Source organism: Anser cygnoides, chromosome 1 (assembly GCF_040182565.1).
Source record: "Anser cygnoides isolate HZ-2024a breed goose chromosome 1, Taihu_goose_T2T_genome, whole genome shotgun sequence".
In the NCBI taxonomy this organism is placed as follows: domain Eukaryota; kingdom Metazoa; phylum Chordata; class Aves; order Anseriformes; family Anatidae; genus Anser; species Anser cygnoides.
The window spans coordinates 76,309,316-76,330,930 of NC_089873.1; the positions used below are offsets into that span (position 1 = coordinate 76,309,316).

At 46.3% G+C, this 21,615-nt stretch overlaps 1 protein-coding gene across 19 annotated transcripts in view; it reads right to left on the reverse strand.

Annotated features, from left to right (window-relative positions):
- The window catches only part of PPFIBP1 (PPFIA binding protein 1), a 110,986-nt gene extending 99,223 nt beyond the window's left edge, over window positions 1-11,763 (reverse strand). For 14 of the 19 annotated variants that reach the window (XM_048050156.2, XM_048050155.2, XM_066990326.1 and 11 more), the window contains exons 1-2: window positions 11,624-11,762; window positions 5,515-5,619 (exon numbers count right to left, since the gene is read on the reverse strand). The gene's annotated coding sequence lies outside the window, so the exon portion shown is untranslated. Of the gene's footprint in view, window positions 1-5,514; window positions 5,620-9,379; window positions 9,485-9,645; window positions 9,724-11,623 lie in introns of all 19 variants that reach the window. The other 5 variants (XM_066990323.1, XM_048050154.2, XM_048050159.2 and 2 more) reach the window with 3 other exon arrangements.
- Window positions 11,764-21,615: the final 9,852 nt, after the last annotated feature.

A 21,615-nucleotide genomic window follows, 5' to 3' on the forward strand; every position in this document is an offset into this window, starting at 1 on the left:
GATTAAAGACAGGATTCTGCACTTACCAGAGGATTCCACGGCAAGTGGCAGGTCACACAGCAGGGCACAGCTGCAGGTAGGGAGCCCGTCCTCCAGCAGGGAACGTGACTAGGGGTCACACACATGTCAGCTGCCGAGGACCCCCTTCCTCTCATCACTGCCAGGAGTGGCAAACAGGACAGGAGGCACTGGGTCTGGCCAGATCACATGGCACTGAAAGCTTACAAGATAGAGAGCTGCCACACCTGGGATGGCGAGGGGCAGCCGGCGAGATGAGCACACCCGATGCAAAACCCCAGAGCCTGGAGGGATCTCTTCTGTTGTTTTTAAGTCAATCATTAATTCAGCCAAATGCCTCAGTCTCCTTACAATAGGAAGTGTTATCAGGGGATAAGACTTCACCCCACTTTTTAAGGTAAGGCACGACAGGATTCTTCATCACATGTGACAATGAAGCCAGGCCTGAATCACCACAGCCATAAAAAGATGGTATAGCACATTTTGTAAGAGGAGGAATTAACTGCAGTATCACAGCCAAATTCCAACTTAGCACCACTAGTCCAGCTGGATGCGCTGTCCTGAATGACCAGGACACCAATCCTAAACTATTGCCACATGTTTGTAACCTCCCTACCCGTTCAGTCTCTCCCTTCCAGAAGAGATGCTGCAATAAATCAGTGTATCAAGGCAAGTCCCTACAGAAACATTATCTTGTCCCAATTACTTCTGCATCTACAGGTGCCTGACAGTAAGATTAGCCTTGCCTAACTGCAGCAGACCTCATTCTGCACCCTGTTATTTTTGTGCCATGCCCTGAAGTGAGCGGAGCAGCATAAGGCACAACTACATGCACAGGACGACCTCCCATATGCTTTGACAACTGCATTTTCATACCAGCGTTGTATTTCACTAGGAGCAAAGTGACTTTTCAGAACAGCACGTCAAACATCTTCTCTTCACAGAACAAAACAGGCCCAGGCATTTATTGTGAGACACTCAAACACAGACTCACCACAATTTTTGCTCATCATGTCTCCGTGGTGTTTTTACTGATGAATGAATAAATTATCATTTACATCAAAGGCAAGGTTTCCAGTTGGAAATTATTTACTTTCCTCTCAATCGCAGAAGCTCTGGCAAACTCATCCAAGATACAGATTATGTACAAACCAGCCAGCAAGTGCTTGCACGCTGTGAGCTGTTCAAACAGGAATAATTCAATCTTTTTGTAGTCTTACCCTAGCTAATTTGCCACAAGCTGTCTCTTTTCAGATGCTACATGAAACACGAGGGGAAAAAAAGCTGGATTTAGCTGGTGCATTTACAATCAGTTCATCTACCAAGAGCTCAGGTCAGGTAGTTTTCTAGTTAAAACAACTCATTTTTTCAGCCTCACAAGGTTAAAGGAACAAAAATTTATTGCAGTAACCAAACACCCGACAAGCGTGCAACAATTACTTAACTAATGCAAACGATTTTCAGTCTGCATGCAAGGAATGTATGGGATAATTGTAGGGCACTCTCTTCCATTAGCATTTTGCAAGTACTTTTTAGGTAGTCATGGAGACATTACAGCCTTTTTCTTCTCGCTGTCATAACTAGACAGCTATTGATTTATTTGTAAAAATTCCCTGAAAGAGAGCAGAGGAAGAGGGAGTTTTACGCACCACAAGGTCTGAGCGCAAGAAGCTGAAGACTCGAAAGGATTTTAGAAAGAGATAGCAGCATGGAGGCCTCTTGCAGAAGGTAGCCCTGAGCTCCAGGTACTGCTTTAGCACTTCTGCCAAGTCAGAAGGAAAAAACATCCACCACTAGGTAACATGCAGGCAACAGAGGGACAGCCTCCCAGCCTGGTCCAAAAGGAATAATGTATCTAGCTCTACCTGCCACCACCCTGTACAAAAGGAGGTGATCTCCAAGGGCCTGCTGTGGTTTTACTATAACAAAAAGCTCTCTGGAGACGTGGTAGGACTCCATCCTTGCAATGTTGCCACCACCAGCAGGGCAAACACGGTTCCAGCTTCCAACCTCACTTTCAATGCTCTTTGTAATGCCTGATAACACTCACCAAATGGAATGAAGAAGGAAGGGGATGTTAAGTTTGGGATTGTGCAGAACTGCTTTTACTATGGAAAGTTTTCAATCACTGAATCAACACAGGCAATCACCACACAGGGCAAGAAGACATCCCCTCTCCTCCCAAGCAGCATATGTGGCAGTCACTGCAGGTGATCGGTCCCTCCTCTCTATGGGAAAGCCTTTTGACAAATGTCTTGTCCAACTTCTCTGCACATCACCCTCCTTTCCCTCAGCAGCTCTAGAGCTTCTATAAGCAGAACAAACGCTGGTCATCAGCAGCCATTTCCATCATGATGCCCAAAACAATTCCAAAAGAAATGCCATTTGCCATATTGACATCTTTATGATCAAGCACTTCTGCATATGTGGATTTAAGAGCGTGTGTCATGACAAGTGATTCTGAAAGCCAAACAACTGACCTGGAAAAGACTGCATCACACAGATAAGGACGTGCAAGTAATTACAGATTCAGGTCCCATTCAGAAACTCTCAGTAATGAGAACAATATATCAGGCTCATAACAGATTTTTCCCTTTGGATAAAAACAGAGGAAAGCCTATTCGACCAAAATATTTTTCTTATATTCACCTTAGACACAGTCACAACAATGGAGCCCAAACCTGCACGATTATCTTCCCCACCAAGCTGCAGGAAGTTTACCAGCACCACCCTGAAAACAAATCACAATGCTCTTATCTCCACGTTGCATTTTAAGCCTCACAGCTGTTAACAGAAAGGATGCTCTCTAGCAGTGCTGCAAACAGAGGGACAGCCAGCCAGACGCTGCTGCAGAAGCATGTCCACGGATGAGGGACCTGTTACTACTCCTGGCATGTAACGCTCACCCATCTATGCAATTGAATCATCGATACTGCTTCATTAATTCCTGTGGAGGCTTGGAAGGGGGAAAGGATTCATAATCCACAGGAAGCTTGCTGAGAAACGTCATCACAGCCTTTGGGGCGTATGGGTGCTGCCGCCATGGGTGGAAGCACAGGGTCTAGAGACCATCAAGGCACTTTCACCGCTCTCGGCAGCAGTCAGACTGGCCCATGCTAAAAACACCCCAGCCACAGCTATGCTGCATACACCTGCGAGGCTAGGGAGTGTAAGGGGGGCACATCTGCACCCCCACCAAGGGCAGTGAGAAAAGATGCACTCATATGGTGTCCAAATTCCTGATTGTGCTGTGGGTCCTGTGGACACCCCTGGAAACAAGTTTCTATACCAGCACTGTCAGAGGTTGCAATGGACCTGCCCAGCACTGCACAGGAGGTGGAACACCAACAGGACATGTTAGGAAACCTCTGAGAGGACACTTTTGGTTGGAACCTGTTAATAACAGGTTTCATACCCAAAGGAAGAGGTAGACTAATGTAAGCCACTATATGCTCTTTCTGGAGAGGACAAAAAACACAAAAACAGAAAAGAATCCCAACCTAAGACAAAAAATTCTCTTTCATTTAAAGAAGAAAAACAAGTTCTTAGACCCAAGCTTAGCCAAGATACATAAATATGCATTTCTGAACTTTCCATTGATGTTTCCTTTAAAAACGTAAATTAAAAGTGCTGTCACATGTTAAATGAACTTTGGTTACATGAAAAAAAAAGCTGAATGGTTCTAAGATCCAACTGACAAGCCTTTTCAGATCCCTGCTCTAAACCAAAACCAGCTTCCCACAGATTTAAATTAAGAGTAAAAAAATGCCTCCTTTGCTTAATGTTGTTTTGAAAGCAGGTTAGAAGGCACTACAAAGCTAGCACCCAAACCATTGGGAGGCACCTAGCTCCCATGTGCCTTTCCCAGAGATTAGCTGGTCAACACGCCCACCTCTTCCTGAGGCAGACCTTGCCCCACTGTGTGCACAGCAGTGGACAGGAACTGGGGAGAAAACGTGAAGGGCCCCCTTGCAGCACAGAGAGGTCCCCAGGAGGTACGCTACCCAAAGCGCTTGTCAGCTACGCTACAGAGGACCTTGCATTTTCAGCACATCATCATCTTGGGAGGATTAAGTTTTTGTCTCGTTCTCATAAAAGGACCTCAATGTACCACCCCTCCCCACCCATTGAGCAAAAGCCTATCAGAGGTGCTTTCATGAGAGGAGGGAGAGCAAAAAGGCTCCAGCCGAGCAGCAGAGGGAGCAGAGCCATTCATTACGCCACCACCTCCCATCACAGCAGCCTGCCTTCCAGCATGGACATTTGGATGGGGAATCCAACACTGCTCCCAGCACCAGGATTGCTCCTGGCCCCCACACAGCCACCACTTCCCCAGCATGGCCCCATCCATGCCCTTGCCTCCATCTGCACCCTATTCTCTGCAGCTCTCTGAGGCAACACACTCTACACACTTCTCCGGGATGGACAAAAATAAACCAGTGCTACATTTAAGCTAGGTGGTAGAGAAGACACTTTGAATCTACCAGAAAGCCTTACACAGCAAGGTAGAACAGCAGTCACATGGCTGTTATCTATTAATATCCCTCTACACTCTAACTGCAGAAATCCCAATTAGCTACATGCTCCCTCTCTCCTTGCCAATGCTTCACCTCTGCAGGACTTTTTCATGACTTGAGTACCTGACCCAAGGCTAAGGAAAAACAGATTCTAGCAGCATCCATACAGCAAGGGTGATTTTTACAAACCCACACTGCCCGTGCCCTTGTTGAGCTGTGTAGAACCCATGACCAGTGCTACAGCCATGCGGGATAATAACTATGTTCAGAAACACAGCAACAGCTCAACGCTTTTGTACAATGAAGATACTTTTTGTCACCTGCCGGTTGAGACAGATGTTAATTATTAGCATCATGCTCTGCACAACCTTAATTTGATCCTACGCACACCTTCACATGCCAATCTCATGACTTCTGAAAACACAGAGACCAGCCTCCAAGGGCCTGCACATTATTCTCCCCATACTTACACTCCCTGTGATTCAGGCCACTTAAAATAGCTCACCTGCTTCAACAATGCTTATACCTTTGAGGCTGGATTTCTCCCTGAACCTATAGCTACAGCTAATGCGTATGTATACTTTAAAGAGAAAATATCAAGTCAAGACTTCAGGAAAACACCTACCTAGACTTTCTGGACAACTCTAGATCCTTTGAATGGCACTGAAGTTCGCTGAACACTGGAGGTTCTGCTCAGTTCAACAGCTGCCTTGCCAAAAGCCTTTCAGTGTCACATAGCACACCAAGTAAACCCAGCACATCCTCAGAGTCGGTGACTGACTGCAGGAACCTCAGATCAACTGCTGGGTGTGCAGCAAGCATGCTGCCCCTGCCCTTTCCCTTAGGGGTCGCCAAGAAAGCAGTAGCCAGCAATAAACCACAAGCCACAGAAACTACCGCGATGAACTGAACGCAGCCTGCGCAAGCCATGGCTTGGTCACTCCCTTCAAGCATGAACGTTATCAAACCTTAACCGTACCTCACTGCTGTAGAGAGGGAAACCAGTTCCAAAGTTCTGCTGAGTTCTGCTTCGAGAGGCAAACGCCAATAGAACAGCTTCTGATTCACTCCCTGAATTCCTTTCCTTGGACAAAAGAAAAAATACATCGTTATTTTTAAGGACCTTCTATTTGAATTTCAGAACTTGCCGTGAGATGTCCTATTCCTCACACAAAGCCAGTCATTCAGCCCATGGATGTCCAACCACATAACCACAAGCGAATCAGGTTCATGAGGCCATGCCCACCACACAGCACAGGGACAGCCACGTGTAAAGCTGTCACGGGATCAGTCACCACCCTTCCTCAGGAAGGGATCCTACTGCTAATTTGATAAGTGTGTGTGTGTTCCTGATTCTGTCATTCATAAAAGATCACTACAAGGGGAAAACTTGAAAATGAGGAGATGGGGGCTGGGCTGTTCAGCAGCTTGCTTGTTTTTACCACATGAAAGCTATGTTCTGTTACCAGCTAAAGTCTGGGAACGTTGTATCTCCCTTCAGAACCACTGCAGTCTTATGAATTATTTGGGGTCATCTCCTACTTTCATATTTTAATTACACACTACACTTTTCCCCTAGATTTTTGTTTCAGAATTGATCAGCTTGAGAACAGGCATGTAAGACCATATTATCATCATAATTTCCACTTATTTTCCCACATCTGTAATACAGCAAGAAAAAAGTTGTCCTCCCACTTCTGCCACATTTGGAGTTACGAGAAAACTTTAAAAATCAGATAACCGCTAGCATAAATCAGCACACTTTAAATCAGAGACATAATTATAGGGCTGCCTTTAACAGTGCTAAGATTCCCCAGTTCAGAGTTCTGATGCTGTAGATGCTGTAATAGCTGACTCAAGTCTTTGCCGTAAGTTCTCCACTAACATTTAGGAAAAAAAGCCTTCAAAGAAAGATGCAAGTACAAATCAAATTTTGGACCAGTGCACTCGATCTTGAAGCCCTTTGCTCACAGATGGCATTCAATGGGATTTTATTCATTCAAGAGTTGTAGCACTGTGCCTACCAGAAGTGTGACTGCCATCAAGATGCATGCACATGGCTGCTTAAAGTCAGACTTTTTGTTATTTCTGTCTTACTTCTGGCACCGTGAACCAGAGACTCCTTAAATGGCCTCTGGCCCTGGTTCTTTGGCACAACCAGTATGGCTTAATGAGGCAGAGCAACAGCAAGCAGCCTTACCTTAACAGAGAGTGGGACACCAGCCTGGTGCCGGACAGGTTATCCAATCTCCCTTGCCTAAGTAATCTCACATGTTTTGGCTTTTGCATCTCCCAGCAGTTTTAGCAAGATTCACACTTGTGCCATGCTTTTGATGAAAGAGAAGAAAATCTCTACTCTACACCAGGGGCTGTTCCCCGTGGTCCTGAGACAACATGCAGGAAAAGATGCAGCATGCAAGCAATGAGGGCAAGATTTAGTGGCACTCCCCCCACAGATCACCTCTCACAGAGACAGCACTGGTGAAACTTTAGCTCTCGTGGCCTGGAGGGACAAAGCAGTCAAAAGCAAGACAGTGCAGGACTCCCACCCAGGGGAAAAACTGCTGGGGATCAGCTGGGTTTGCCAGGCTGGACTGCACAGCCCAAGCCCTTCCACATTCTCCTCCTGCCTTCTCTGTTACAGATGAAGGTGGCTAAGGAGGGCACAGGGAGAAGGAAGAATACAGCTATGGCCGGTTTCAAGACCTGTATCTAAATATATTTCCACTGAGAAAAGAAATCAGCTCTTTACATAATTGGTTTATCTTGGCCTTCTGACAGAAACAGAAGCAGAGCAGTTCGAAAAAGCATAAAGCTTTAAAACACCACATTTTCCTCATGTACAACGTAAGTCACAGAGGGGCAAAATGCTCTGGAAGTTAAAGGTATCAGGAAATCACGTATGCCCGTAGCAAGGGCAATGCATACACAATGGGCAAGCAACTGAAAATCCAGTGTGATGACTTAATTATTAATGGAAAATTCAATTATTTACACAGAATTAAAGTTATGATCTTGGCAGCAAACACTGTTAGAAAAATAACAAATGTCCAGTCTTCTCTCCCTGAGCTGGACCAAAACACTAGCCAACTGGGGAGAGAGGGGTGGAAACAGAGAGGGGGAAAACTGATGCATCACTGCCTGCATCTTGCTGTGTGTTCATGGCTGAACACCCTTGCTAGGGCACTCAGAGCAAGGAGAGAGCCAAGGCAAAGATCCTACCAGAAAGGCACCAAGATAGGTGTTACAGCTCAGCGTACCCATCTGCTGAGCTCTCAGTCGCCTGAAGTTAGAGATGTAACAGCTGCTGATAACAACCCTGTGGCAAGAGAAAAACCATCCTCCAAAAGGACCAAGCTTTAATACTGGACTGGGTGCTGACTTCTCAAGAACCAGGAGATGTAATCTCTCAGAAGTAACACACTGTCTTTCCTATGACAGGCTACAAAGATTAGTGTTCATAAAACCACTGTCTTCAAAGCGCTATCTGAACAGTGAACGTTGTTGATTTCTGAGATCCTCCACTCACAGATCACCTGTTCAGCAGAGATCCTTCCAGCAATATCGCTCACTGTCCTACCAAGGCACAGGGCAGGCTGATGCCCTTGTCCCGCCGCAGCCAGAACAGCCAGCACACATGCAAAGACTGGCACAGGAGGAGAACAAGACATGGTATTTCTGTTAAGGAGACACCACAACACGTAACCTGGGCTCTGGGCACACAAACGGATATACAGCAGGGCAAGGCAGGGTGTGAATTCATAGCAGATGATGAATAGATGTTAAGTGAGTGCCTGGGTGTAGACACCAGCAGTAAACACAAGGCAAGGCAATGTAGTTTACCTCTCTTGGACTGCATCCAAGAGCAGAGTCGCTAGTGAGATGACTAATGGGATCTCACAATGACAAATGGGGGGAACACCACTCAGCCTAAATTTAGGAAGGTACTAAGTGGTTTTATTTATTAAGGTATTAAGTGTTTTTATTTATTCTTAATACACAGCTGTACACAGAAGCTGCACACAAGAAGAGCAAACACAACAATGCCTGCCTGCCAAAGCGAGGCCGTACAGAAATAGGCCAGAACATAATCACAGATCTTTAAAGAAGTAACAAAACTTGAGCTTTGCTTTGAAGCCAGAAAATAACAAAGGTATAGGTGGATGAGAAGCAGCCACCTCAGGTATAGCAACCTAACCTGCACATTGCCATTTAGGAGCTGAGGCACAGGTCACCAGCACCTTAACAAATGGCATGGAGATTGTCAGCAGTGGGACAGGGGCTTCACCAAACTCTAACACCACAGAAATTTCCAGGATGCTCCACTGTCTCCCTGAATCCTGTCAGATATTTGGGCTATTTCTTTCTCTACCAAAAACTACTCCAAACCAACAGACTCCCCAGGAACAAGCATTTACTTTCTTGCAGTCCTCTTACCGAATCCCAGGGGCCAAGGGCACGTTTTGGACTGTCATATCAGACCTGTGACACAGGCACCTCTCTGTGCTCCCTCGCCATCACAGACAACACACGATTTGAAGCACCACAAAGGAAACTAGTAACTCTAACGGGTCTGCAGCAGCACTATCTTGTACTCAGTAAGCCAGAAGTACATTTTGATGCCATCAGATCACTGTTAAGAAAGTAAGCAAGCCGCCTTTGTTCCAGATCTCTTACTTCAGAGGAGTACGCTTCTCCTCATTGAAACTGTCTCGACTCCTTGATGCAGTGTAAGGCAGAAACACCACAGACACCCTACTCTGGCAGATTTAAGACAAAACCTCCTGCAGCATGTGGGACCATGCACATCAGCACAGTGTTTCCTCTCCTCAGACCATCCTGACCCGACTGGTGATCAGAGAGCAGATGTTGTCCTCCTCATCACCGGTGAGCGATGGGACCACGCTGGCAGCACCAGGTGAGAACGAACCTCAGCGTCCTGGGAATGGCTGTAATTTCAGAAACGCCAACAGTTATCCTCACAGACACAGCTCGCAAGCAAAGTCTCCCAGTACATCTCCAGAGATCTTTTAATCAGAACCCCATTACTTCCCGCCACACATTTTATACCGCAACAGACAGCACAGCCCAAAGCAGAAACATGACTCGCCTCTATGTAGGAACAGAAGATGACATTCAGCAGAGCCTTCTGCCCCATGTGACATCCCTGACCTCAAGGCACTCCACCCTGCATGGAAGCAGAAATGTTACTCGCAGATTCTTCCACAGCACCGATCTGCTGTGGACACGTGCAGAGGACAGAGCAGCTCAAACGTTCTTCTGCTGATCTGCTAAACCTAGAACTGAGCCAGCACACAGGATGAAAACCCAGGGCAAAACTCACCGAAGCTGAGGAGGTGTCTGAATCTGGCACAATGTATTTTGACTTGGGCTCTTGACAGAGTTACAGCAGCTGTTGAATACCTAACAGCACCTTGCTCAAAAGCAGCGGTGCCTCAGAATAGGAGCAATGCTGCTGGAAAGAGAGACGGCTCTCATGGGCCCAGCTCTGCAGCCAGGCACACACGTGCAGCTGACGCTGCTTTCAGGGAGGAGAGAAACAGCAGCTTCATACTCCAGGCATGGCAACATCGCTCTTTAAGAGCCATGCAGCACACACTGAGTCAGTCTCTCACTGGCACACCAAACAATTCCCCCTGCTTCTAGGAGCTGATCTACACCACACAGCTTTTCAAGAAATTACACTAAATCCTATTGTCAAAACTCCCCCAGGATGGCTTCCACCCAAAGTGTGGAGTGCTGCAGCTCCTCACTTCCTACCAACACAAAAAAGTCTCTCTAGACCAAAACGCTTGCCATATTTGGAACCAAAACTTAAAACAGATTTCAGTTTTCCTGGTTTCTGGGATGCCCCTGCAACCTGTCTGTAGCACTGCCTCATGAATCTCACCAGTTTTACTGAAATCTGTGTTCACGTTTTTATTATAACTGCAAGCCACTTTTGTCCTTGACAAACATAAATCCTCAAGCAACGGCTGCTACCTTTAATAGAAGCAATAAATCTGGATTTGGCACACCGAAACATCTTGCTGTCAGATACTCAATCATGTAAGCACAAAGAATATTCTCACTCCAAGTGACCCATTTTTGCTGCTTAGTTTTTGGATGCAGACACTCATTGCTCAATCGTGCTGCCATTTCAATACATGCCAGAGCTCACACGTTTTGCTGCTGGTAGTATCCGAGCTTGGGCTGAAATAAACAGAACCAGCAGAGTCTGAAGGCTCCAGACACAACCGAATGCACGTCCCAAACACTTCATTTGTGTTTGCCCCAAATCATCAGCACTGCACTTCCACAGGAGAGCACAAGCATGATGTTATACCGCAGCAAAGCGCTTAACGGCATAGCTTATTTCTTCCCGTGGAAACAGCTACATAGGTACAAAGCACCTTTTCACTGCTACAGCTGCGCCTCAGCCACAGTGTGAGCTAGCACAGCTATTTCAGCTCGCCTAAGTCCCAGAACTAAAAGAAACAGACCTAGAAAAAATAATTACAGGATGTAAGAACCCCAGGCCTTAAATCAAAACACATTTGCTCGTGCAGGATACGACTCCCAGCCGAAGTTTCACAGCACTCCTAACTACACCGTCCCACCACAGCCCGCACCGATGAAAGCAGAGGCTCCCGCTCCCCAAAACATCCCTAAACGCTCCTCCGGGCACGCAAGCCAGCTCTAGGGCGCTCACCAGGGCCGACTCCAGCTCAGCTCCAGCCGGGCTGCGGCGGGGTCACGCTCCCTCGCACGGCCCGGGGGCGGCAGCCCGGAGGGAGGGCAGCCGGGCTCCTCCACCCAAGCCAGGCCAGGACCGCGGGCCAGAGGCTCCAGGGGGCCCCGTGGGGCCGGGGTTAGGCGGCAGAGAACCCCTCTCTGGGAACGGGAGCAGGCGGCGGAGACCCCCTATGGGGACGGGAGCCGTCCAGCCCCGGGGGCACACGGCCAGGCGGCGGCCCCGGGCTCCGCGCCCGCACGGCGGCGGGACGGGACAGGGCAGCCGAGCTGGGCTACGCTGGCTTCGTGCCGAGCCTCAGGAGTCCCCCCGCAGTAGCCCGGCTCCCCCTTACCTGCGCCCGAAGCCGCACCGGGCACTCCCAGGTCGGCCGCGCCTCTGCCTGCCGCCTGCTCCGGGCGGCCCCGCCTAGCACACGGCGGCCAAGACCCACCGGGGCCGCACCGCGCCGCGCCGGCCGCTCGCCTCGCTCCCCGCCCCGGGGCCGGGCCTCCCCGACGGGGCGGGCGGCAGCGCCGGGCCGGGCTGGGGCCCTGATTGGGCCCCACCGCAGTCACTCGGCCGGCGGAGGCAGGCGGGTAAGGAGCGGCGCTGGTCGCCCCCCCCCCGCCGTCCCTCAGCCCCAGCCCCCAGGTGCCGGGTGGCCCTCGGCTTTCTCTTGCCGACTTCGCGCTTCGGCTGCCGGTTCTTGCTCTCTGCCGCCGGGCTGAGATATTATTCCGCATCCCTCGGACGGCTCCTGGAGAGCCCCAACCGTCGGTCGCGGCACCCAGCTCCGTTGGCCGGAGGGAGAACACCGGCCCTGCGCGCCTGGCGGCCAGGTCAACCCGCAGAGCCTGGGCTCGGGATTCACTTGACGCCAAATTTCTTTATTCCCGGAGCTCTTCCTCCCGTCCCCTCCTCCACAGGACGGGTTAGACAAAGCGCTTAATTTAATCGTTTTGGATGTGGAAAAGTGGTTTGGTTGTGCATCGTTTCTGACTGTAACTTCTAAAAAAAATGTGAAATCTATTCAGAACCACATGGAAAGTAAACATTTTGAGTTCTCGACCTGATTTGGAGCGTGCCATTCACTGTTCAAGCACAGTTTACAGAGAGGAAAAGCTGATGCAAAACACCTTTTTTCTGGCAGGTTACCAGCCTGTGGGGTTGGCCACAAAGCTGGAGTACATCACAGATTCAAGAGGGGTCAAGTCTTAGGCTGCAATTAGAGAAGGAAAGGCAGCCACATGGTTACTAATCCCTGGTCTTCCTTTGTATCTTCTAGTTCTTCCATCTCAAAACTCTGGTGGCTAACTACAGTTTTTGACATTGCTGTATCACCTTCTACAGTTGGTCTTTTTGCCCATTTTCTCAAACCTTCATTGAGGCTGTCAATGTTACTGTTTTGCTCTGCAGCTTGCTGTTGGCTACACACTAGTGCCGGGCTCCTGGGTCGAGCTCTCCATCCTTTGTCCTGATGAGACATGACCTGATGAGAGATGACTGGTGTTCACTTGCACCATAGCAAGCTGTTGGAACAACTGTTGATCTCCATGCTTGTCAGTCAGTTTTCTGAGTCAACTATTCATTTCTGGTAACTCTGGTAACTCCTCTTTTTTTTTTCTTTTTTTTTTTTTTTTAACACTAATTCAGAAAGTGAGGGTTCTTATTAAAGTAATTCAGAAGAGCTTTATTAGGACGGCATACAAGTGAGATTCATCTGAAAGCAAATCTGAGCTGACAGAACATTTCAAACAACTGTTTGCATCAAAGAAAATACCTTTGCAAGTTAAGACACATCTCTGATAAGGCTTTCTGAAATGCTTATCTCTCATCTCCCAAAATAGTTTAGCCTTTTTTGCTCGAGGCTGGTTTGCAAGGAAAGGTTGATTTTCTCTACCTTTGTGAAAATGTGGTATCTGAGAATGCAAGCATCTCAGAAGTCCCTCCTGTGAAGGCTGTGGGAGATCATGACAAATCAGAGTGTTTTCTAACATTTTTCATTGCTTGAGCAGGTGAAAGGAAATATCTTTTCCCTTGCTTACTGTGGTTGCAAATCAATAAATAGTGTTAAGCCCAGTATTTCAAGAGCTGCAGAGGCATTTTGAAGGTACAACAGATACTGACTTACACTGTCTTACGAATGTGGTGCTAGGAGTCTTATGCATTGACAGCATTGTACAGGGAGGGACGTGGGTTCGCATGTAAGCTGCTCCAGCACTGCCTGACTACCCAGCTGGGCATCACTCTGTCCCCTCATCAGGTTGCCAGCCTCACAGGAGCCACCCTGTTGGGTTGGGTTGGTCTGAATGAGTGAAAAAAATGACTTTTTCAGTTGGATCAGGCCCCCAAGATCCCTGCTGCAAAGCTGGTATTTGGAGCGTAGGGGCAGGGGCACAAGCAGGACTGTGCCATCCACTGGCAGCAACTGCAAGAGCAGATTAAACCCATTGCAAAACAGCCATTAATAGCACTCTTATTAAATCTGTGGTGTATCTACTTTGTGTTTTTGCTTCAACCTTCCTCCTGAATGATAAACATTTTTTGTTGTTTTTTAAAGTTTTTAATGTGGTTATCCTTGCAACACTCACAGGCATCACTATCTCATTTTACAGTTTAAGTGACTCATGCTGGTTAATTGGGAGTGTTGATGACTTCTAGTGATCCACGTTTCAATTTTGCTCTCACCTGGAAGTCATCTGCTTTTTAGCAGCACAATAGTCATTAGCCCCATACCTCCATATCAGTGCTTCCTCATGGGCAGGGCTCCTAAATGCAGTAACAGTCTGTGTACACCACAGCCAATTCTATTTCATTTTATTTAAAATTTCAGCAGCTTGCCGGGGCCCAGAAGTCTTACGTTTAGACCTAAACCACTTCCTAAAACACAACAGCTAGAAGAGCTGAGGGATCTTCTTCCACATGGGTGATGATTTCTCACCTAGGCTGTGCATATGCTTTCTTTTCAGGAGAACATCTGCTCTGTTCACAGATGGGTGTTAACCCTGAAGCTGAGCCAGGGTGGTCTCAGGTCAGGTCTCTGCTTCTACATCCTATGGCACGGTGATGTCAGCCAGAGCTGTGATAGGATCAGGCCCATTGGTGGCAGAGCGGTGGCAGCAACAACACCTTGTGCAGATGTGAGGATAAGCAGAGAGAACTGTGCTTCTGTCAGGGTAGCTTATTTCACTCGAGGAAGCTGGAATTAGTCAACTCAGCAAAAACTGTTTTACTGTTAGAATCTGCATCTATGTTGGGAATGTTTGCTTTCTGACCAGCTATCATAGCTCTGCTGTCAGAGCTGTCCTGGCTTTCAGCTACCTTTAGTATCCTGGCTATTAAACACTTAACTACCACAGAGCTAATTGTCTGAGCCAAAACCTCAAGCTTATGTATGACATTATGTTCAGTCCTGGGACAAAGCAGTGCACAAACAGTTTCTAGCTGTCAAATCAATAATTTAACTTTCCTCCTTATGTTTAAATTCCTGTATAAACCCTTCCTAAAAAGGAGAGGAGGAGAGGAGGTTCGGTGCCAATAGCATTGACTTACTCCACAGCAGCCCTGGTACAAAATGCCCCCAAAACTGTACCCCCCCCCCAAGCTGTCAGACTTCTGACCTTTGCTGTCCCATTGCTGCCTCTGCCTGCAGCTAGGCTTTTGAAAACGCTGTAAGAAAAGCCTCACACACTGAACAGACTGCTGAACTCAAAGAAGGGATGCTGCCTTGGCTCTGCTGGGCTGGCCAGAAAGACATGAAGACACAAAGAAAGACATTTTTGTAGTTTAAATCTCCCAGAAGGAAGAAGACCACTTAAGAAATGACCGATCTGCTCCTGTGCATGGGATTGTTTCAGTCATGGAATTGTGGCCATCACCAGACTATTGAGATAACTAGCTTTGCATATTTTACCTGGGAAGCTTGTACAGTTAGCCCCTGAAGTATTAGCAGGAAAAATCAAAGTCAAGTTTTTTTTCAGCTGGGCATGAAAGCTTTCCATAAAACTTTACACATCTATGTGGGTGCAAAAGTAATTGGCTGCAGGAAAACTTCTTCATCCTGAACACTGAGGAGAACATAAGAGAAGTGTCAGGCCATGTCTGAGAATTACAAAATATAATAACAGGGAGAAGATGGTCATTCTTTGTAGAACGTGAGCAAGAGACAACCTCAGATGGTGGTTCAGACGGGCTTTGTCTTTCTGTTATTTTGGATGATAGCAATCATTAAAAACAGAAAAGGAAAAAACGCAGTTCTAAAGTATGTTTTATGTTCTTAAATTTCTGCAGGCCTACAAAACATTTTTCTTTCCATGGATGTCTCCTGCTGGCTCGTGTAGCTATAGATGTAGCTTCACTGGGCTCACGTACTCTTTAGGTTCATGCCCATGCAATTCTTGTAGCATTCTCTCTTTCTGTATCAGAAGATAATTACTTACATTCAGTAGCTGATTTCTGATATACCCAGTAAACGTAATGGCTCGATCAAGAAAAGTCAGAAGCCCTTTGGGTATTTGGAGTGTTTATCTTCAGACACATGAAAAAAACATTCCATAACAAAGTGGTGTGACAGTAGTCAAGAAAAATATAGAGGTAGCAGTGCTAACTTTTACTGATAGACCTATGGGTGGAATGTGCCAAATAAACACCCCTCCACTTAAATACTTTAATACTCCAAACACACACACACACACAGAGCTTGCACGATGCAACAATACCAGCAAGGCAAACACCTGAGTCCCTAAGTACTGCACAATGTTATCAGAGAAAAGCAGGCATGGTGGACACAGCAGGACACAACGAACAGCACTCTTTTCCCAGTGCCTACTGAAAGCCCTTCAAGAGATTCAACTTGTAACATCTGCCTAATCTGAGGAAGGCTTTTCTTCTAGGCACAGGCAAGTCTATTCCTTGTACACTGTTGTTCACATCTGACCGCACCACTGCCCTTCAGCTATGCCTGGCTGGTGGTGACATCCTACACTTAAGCTTCTGTGCTCTGACCATTAGGATAACTTTCACTATTCATTTCCTACTAATTCTGAACTCATGATGCTCCATTTTGCCTAGCACTGTTTGCATACAGATATTATCACACATTAGTTCCTTTCATAATGACCTCCTCATTCCCATTCCCTGGGGAAATGCATGAAGACTGCCACATTATTTTTTTTTTCTAAGTTTCCCAGGTACTCAGCAAGCACCTCCTTTGGTCCGGTTTGTTCTCAGCATCAAATTCTATATTGCACCGCTGGCGCTCCTGCATGTAGTCTTTTTATAGCTCTGCTAAAATCAGGCTTATAGCTATACCCCAAATCCTTTTAGCTGGGCTCTTCAGCAAATAAAGCACTAGTACAGCAAAAAGAGCCTTTTTTAAGAGAATCTGAAAATACTGCATCCCACCACACAGAATTTATTCTCTCTGTACCACCAAGGAAGAAAATGAGGGATAAAGGGGTGCAGGATATATCCAGGTTTGCAGTGTAACACCATACAGAGACCTCTGAGCACGGTGGTATGTAGGCACAACACGGAGGAGCCGAGTTGTGCTCACAACTGTCCGGTCCCTGGGCTCACTCACCCTGCTCACAGCTGGCAAAGGCAGCCAGTGTGCGGGGCCTGACCCGGCTCCAGAGTCACAGATATCTCTGCCTGGCATGCTGTAGACATAACTGTAGTGACTTGCTCAAGATCTCACAGTGAGTCAGTGTCAAAGCCAGCCCAATCAGCTGGCCTCTAGGCTCCTGCTTTAACCGCAGAGCTGGCCTTCAAAAGAGGAAAACAAGGCAGGTTCAGACATTCCTTACATACTAGGGCCACAAGGGCCTCGGGGGAAGGTGACGGTATCCTGTCTCGATGAGAACAGGAACTGCGTTTGCTTCCCATTTCTGAGAGTCTGAGGTACACGAAGAGTGCTTGTTCCTGGACTGACTTCTCCGGCCAAACATATTTTGTTGGTGACACACAGGCGTGGGAAACAGCAACAGGCTGCAAGGCTGATTCACCCTCAACACGCAGGGTGGGAAAGGATGCTTGCAGGTATCAAGCACCACACAAGTTAATCACACAAAGGTACTAAAACCTTCTGGTCTAGAGAAATGGGAGGTGGTAAGGGAAGTCTTATGGGCTGACTAGGATTGTGACCAAGATGTCTTACTACATCAAAGTGACGCTTGCCTTGCTCTGAGCAAAGTGACAGACAACCATAACAGGGATTATTTTATTCTGAAAGAAAGAAGAGAGAAACATAGAAAACACAGCTCAGGAGGAGCACAAGAAGGCGGTGATCATCAGTTTAGCTACTCTCTTTTTTAGTCTCTCTCTCTCTTTCCAGAGAATTTGCACCTTAGGAAGAGGGAGAATAAAGCTTTCGTTTGTGAAGGATTCCTTTTTTTTTTAGGTTAGAAAAAAAACATCAAAATGATCTTTACAAGTGATGATCCACATCACTTGTGAGTCCTGTCTTTTTGTATTAAGGGTAAGGAAAAGAAGAGACAGAGGGATTTTGTTTAAGTGGGAAGTAAGTCATATCTGAGTTAGTATGGTTGATATGAAAAGCTTATAACTAGGACTTCACCTAGCCCATTACATTATTTACCTAAAATAAACCATTTGAGGACCATTCGCAAGATAATGGGGGGAATTAAAATCAGACTTCTTCCTTCTCGTCAAAGGGTGTGCAAGATGAACACAATTTCAGTTATCTGCTGGTTAACGAGAGAAGTAGTTGCTTTTTCTGATTACAAAAGTATCTGGATATCTTACTGAAGTTGCTATACAGACAATTTAATTCTAGATGTCAAAATGCTTTTTCAGACTGCATTTATTCAACAATGTCTCCATTAAAGCTGGTTAAATGTTTTAGCGTCCATCCCAGACAAAGCATTGGTTTTGACATTTAGAGAAACAGAGCAACACAGTTGGGATAATGAGATGAATATTGAGGATTTTCATGAAATTAAATATTCCAAGAACAGGAGCCAAACAAATTAATATTAAAATTAGAATATAAACGTGGAGTTATTTCACGGGAAGACACAAATGTTTGTTCACCTTTCAGTCTGGTGAAACCACTGCTGAATGACAGGGAAAGAAAAGGCTGTGCTAGGATGAGGGCATATTGGCGAACAAAACAGCTCAGACGCACTGCCAGGCCATTGGGTCACTCCTTCTTGAGCTGGATCTTCTTCATTCTTTTTCGGTCTGCTGCTGCCATTGCAGATCCTTCACCACAACAGATGGACAGAGAATGGAAGTTGCAGAAGTGAGCTGGTTGGTGAATGATGAAAGGCTAAATATGTGGAAAAGAAAATGTAAGGAAAAGAAAATGGGTGAGCACAGCAAAACAAAATAAGGCTGGATAAGCCAATGTGTGTCTCAGACAAGATTAATATACTCTCAGTCTAATCTTGCTGAAGGTGGAAGGCATACCTCCTCTGGCAGCTTGGCTTCACAAAAATACCTGCGGCTGTCGCTTCTTGTTGGTTAAACACCATCCTGCAAAATGATCTTACTACTCCATCAGCTCATTAATGTACAATTTGCTAATGCACAGGCATCAGGGCTTGGATTCAGCATCAGCAGCCCTGCTGTGGGGCTCTTGTCTCTGTGCCAAAAACTTCTACGAACATCTTTAAAGAGACAGTTCTCTTTTAATTCAGGTAACTGAATGCAAAAAAAATCCGTTCGAATGAGAATACCTATGTCCATTTTCTATAATGTCTCTGGTTCCTAAAATAACTACTTTATCTTAAAACTGTTCTCAAAGAAAGTTTCAAATTTAAGTGATCAAAGCTATTATTGTTTCTTCTTAACATCTGCAGGTGATTTCTGCTAGTCCTGAGTTCAGCAGAGAAGCACTTAAGTATTTCCAAATAACTTACTCTCCAGTTCCCCCTCCTGAGATGGCTTCTTGTAAAACTGTGTACAGCAGTGCTATATTTATACATACACCACCTTAAAATTCAATCAAAAATGTCAAAAAGTTCAGATTTGAGGTCTTTAACTTATATACAAAACACATACAAGGAACGTTCAAAAGAAGCTTCAATCCATCTCAGGATCTGAGGAATTATGTTTTCACATTTAAGATAAAGCACGAGTCAGAAGTATCCATTATCTTTTGGCAGGTGTTTTGCGAACATAAATGTCCCCCTTAATCTCTGGAAACCAGGACTTCAGGCTAAATGGTAATGAAAAATCTTGTTTTCTTTTAAAGTACATGCATATGCTTTTACATATGCATATGTAAACACTTAAACTGGACTCATTAGTAATTCAATATCCTACTTTAGACATAAGCTTATTTAAAATCAAGTGTAAAATTATTACATTGGCTATTGAAACATAATATATTTTTAAAGATGAATTAAATAAGATCTAAGGTGACAACCATAAGCATTTGCTGTTAAAGTTTTAAAAGAACATAAAATCTTTGAAGTGATGGAATTACCATCTGAACATTTGGAACAAGAATTGGCTGAACTGAACTAGCTTTTGATAACAGTGATTTTTCTGTATGTGCAGAAAGAATATTGGAGCTGAACAAGTTGAATAATCTGAAATAAAAATAGCAAAATGTTCAAAGCCAAGAAACTAACAGGGAACTAAAACCCAAAAGGTTGTGAATGAAGATGAGGAATGAAAGCATCACCCCTCTCAGTCCCCATGTTTTGACAGACAATGTGGTAAGAAGTAATCGCTTTAAGTTCACTAACTGCAAATGATCCATCTGAATGAGTCAGGTTTTATGAATAATACACTATGATGAGCTTCTCATTGTTTCTCCTGTGGACAGCAAGTTTGTAACTGAGTGGTTAGTTGTAAATACTAAAGGAGAAAGCAGTTTTGACCACAGGTGTGCACTGACAACCGAGTTGTGAGCTGCAGCAGCAGCATGCAGGCACTCAGCAGGCTGCTTGGCAGCACTTTTTTTTCCATCCCTGCATGCAAATGCTGCAGGTGTGAGACAATGATCGACCAAGTAAATTCGCAGTATTCTCATTCTTGCATGAGATGGGTAAATGTTTTTCTTTGGCAAAGTGGGCCTCTTTTGACACAAGGCTGAGCTTGATTTACCTTGCACTGGTCTCAGCAGGCTGGCTTCAGGCCAGTTCTCTTCCCTTACCTCCTGCAGCCCACGCTTATTTTTAGTCTAAGGACCCATATACGTGTAAATAATAGTACCTTTGTTAGGAGAGAATGATATACATGAAATAAATACACACATATATAAGCTCTTAAACGTTTCTGCATGATGTGCTGAATTCATAGCAATGAACTTTCCGCAGCAGCCCAAACCCTTCAGACAGACAGGGCAGAGGAGGCATGGCACAGTGCTCCACATGCCCTGGAGCAGGTGTAGTGTAAGTAAATTAACAAGGTACAATGTCAGCATGTATGGCAGTGCCTGAGGGCCCAGGAGCACCCAGGGCCTGCATACCACCACACAGCTTCCTCAGAGCACTTGCTGACCACCAGGCCCCACCAAACAAACAAACAAGAATGAAACAAAGCCTTCCACTCAAGTGAGCCTGAAAATTAATTTAAGGTGCAGCTTAAAGCTCCTGAGACCTTCCCATCCCCCCCTCCCCCCCCACCTGGGGTGGAGCATGAACTGGAACAAGGCTGGGCAGGGGCACAACCACCCCATGGCACCACCAGGCCAGGGCCTGAGGACAGTGCCAAAATGGCACCCCAGGGTGTGGGGCCTGGGAAGTGAGACCTGCTGGTGCCCCCAGGCAGGAGGCTAAGCCAAGCATGGCTGGTCCAGGGCTTGCCAGCCCGCTGGAGTCACAGCTTGTTTCCAAAACCTTGCCTGGAGGCCACCATAGGTGTTGCACCAAAACTGCTGAAAAGGTGGCCCCAGGGCAGGAATGACTAGCATGGGGCAAAGCCATTGATGCTATCTGGTGCTTGTGATTGCCACTGTAGGTACCTGGGAGGACACTAGAGAAGGTTTCAGGAGTGCCACCTCCCCTGCAAAGCCCCAGGCCCTGTTCCTGCCATGGTGCCTGTCATCTCACCTTCTTTCTTCACTCACCGACCAGTGCTTCCACTATCCCTCCCAGCAGGGATCTCTTGCCAGCTGGGGAGACGCCGCACGTTGCTGGTGAGGTGGCACCAGCAGACAGACCCAAAGCTCTGAATGGGGCTGAACAGGGTTTCAGTCAGTAGCTGTTTTGGGGTCTGTTTTCTACCCAAGGTGTTCTGCAAGCACTTCCCTAGGGGAACGCATCACGAGGGCCACAGAGGCTTTCCCCTGGCCAACCTTCCTGCCACATTAACTGTGAAGCCAAGCAAAAGCAACCAACTTAAGCAACTTCAGCAAGGTTTTTGCCAAGG